Source organism: Dama dama, chromosome 15 (assembly GCF_033118175.1).
Source record: "Dama dama isolate Ldn47 chromosome 15, ASM3311817v1, whole genome shotgun sequence".
Taxonomy (NCBI): Eukaryota; Metazoa; Chordata; class Mammalia; order Artiodactyla; family Cervidae; genus Dama; species Dama dama.
The window spans coordinates 60793647-60795892 of NC_083695.1; the positions used below are offsets into that span (position 1 = coordinate 60793647).

The 2246-nt window shown below is 41.2% G+C and overlaps 1 pseudogene; it reads right to left on the reverse strand.

Annotated features, from left to right (window-relative positions):
* Window positions 1–822: 822 nt before the first annotated feature.
* Window positions 823–1897, reverse strand: LOC133070711 (succinate dehydrogenase [ubiquinone] cytochrome b small subunit, mitochondrial-like; annotated as a pseudogene).
* Window positions 1898–2246: the final 349 nt, after the last annotated feature.

Consider the following 2246-nt stretch of genomic DNA (forward strand, 5'->3'; position numbering starts at 1 on the left):
TAGTTGCCCATATAGTAGGTATGTCTTGTTTGCAATATTCTTGTTGCCTATGTTCCATATGTTGTCTCTTTTTGCCTCTGAGTCATCAAACTTGTCATTTCCTTGTTGAGGAAACCTCTCCCCACAAATCACCCTGGTACCTTCATTCTGAACTCTGTCTATGATGGGCTCAATCACTCTGTGCATTCCTGGTATTGTTAATTCTTCTTACATAGCCTCCTGATTCTTAAAAAAATTTTTTCCAATATATTTAAAATTTTTTTGATTGGAGGATAATTGCTTTGAATGTGGTGTTGGTTTCTGCCATACAACAATGTGAATCAGTCATAACTATATATATATATTCCCCTCCCTCTTGAGCCTCCCTTTCAACACCCCCCCCCCATCCCACCCCTCTAGGTCGTCACAGGGCACCAGGCTTAACTCCCTGTGTTATATAGCAGCATCCCACTAGCTATTTTACCCATGGTGGTACATATATATCAATGCTACTTTCTCAATTCATCCCACCCTCTCCTTCCCCCGCTGTTGATCTCCTAATTCTTACCTACAGCTATATTGACTATATGCATATTCTACAGTTTTCATTTAGTAGCTGTGTGGAGAGTCTCATTTACTCCTGCTGTAGCTGAACAAGTATCTGCCTGAAGGGTGTGAATGAAACCCTATGACTGAAGGAGCAATACCTAGTGGCAACAGGCTTTATCTGAAGGCTCAAATTTTGACTGCATTGCCTTCATTTTTTTTTTTTTTATTATGCAGCATTTTATTTTTTTAAAAAAATTACCTTCATGGAATACATTTTCACATTAGAAATTCCCAGTGGGAAAACAACAACTTATCACTAATAATTTTATATTTGTGGACAGATTATTTTAGGACAAGGAAAATAAACACATTTGAGGATTAAGTCTTGGTTTAGAATCTGTAACAATTTGAAACATCTATAAAGGGAACTCTTCCCTAAATGGAACTTCTCTACATTCAGAAACTCTCCAGGCTCTTCTTCCTAGGATTTAGAAATCAGTAATGTGAAATATCAGCATTTCTAATTTTCAAATTTCCCTAAGACATGTAACCCTCAGTAACTGTTATCAACTGAACAGAGGGGGAGGTTTACAAAAACTAAACACTGCCTAATTTTCTGCAGTCTTTACTTATGAATTAAGTCTTTCCCTTTCTCCATCATCCTAGAACAAAGATAGACGTTTGATTAGATATCCAGAGTAATAAAGCTGAATTCCCTTTAAGAGTTTGATAAATTAAAAGGCAAAAAAAGCTCATATATATAGTTCAGTTATACTATGAGACTTGTGAAAAGCTGAGACACTCCATTAGCTCCCCAGAATACAGAATTCAGTCTTATAATTTCTTAAGACACAACTTCTCTCAAATCTTTCTTCAAAGATTAAATTCTAAAAACAATCAGGTGATTAGGAGAAGAGGTTTGTCTCACCAATGTTTTTCCTTCTTATTGTGAGTTGAAATGGCATGACAGAGCAGAGGCAAGGAAGTGTACAATCAATTCTCAAGGTATTAAGTCTAAAAGGTCAGAGTTTCCACAGCATAGCTACAGCTTTGCAGATGCCCACGTCATGATAGTTGAAGTAACAGAGCCCAGCAAAGGTGAAAGCCGAGAGCACCAAAAGGCCTGTCTTGGCAGCTTTCTGCACTGCATCCCCGTGAACATAGTCAGTAACAACTTGTCCAATGCCCCATGGTGGCTGGGTGACAGGTGAATATGCTGTGTTCCACACCATCCTTGGGCAGGTCGGTCCTGGAGAAATGCTGAGACAAGAGCTGGTCTGACCACTGGGGTTCGGAGGAACAGAGCTCGCCCTTCTCTGGCGCCGCAAAGGACACTCAGCCTCCAGAGAGTCGCCATGTCGCTCCTGAAGCTGCATTGCCTTCAATTCAGGAGACCTGGGTTCAATCTCTGGGTCGGGACGATCCCCTGGAGAAGGGCATGGCAACCCACTCCAGTATTCTTGCCTGGAGAATCCCATGGACAGAAGAGCCTGGTAGGCTACAGTCCTGGGGTTGCACAGAGTTGGACATGACTGACTAACACGATTTGATTTTGATTTTGTTGTTGTTGGCCCCACTATGTGGCCTGTGGGCTCCCAGTTCCCCGACTGGGGATCGAACCTGGGCCCTCGGCAGTGAAAGTGTGGGGTCCCAGCTGCTGAACCATCAGGAAATTCCTGAAATTTGATTTTTAAAATTAAATATACATACATATGTAT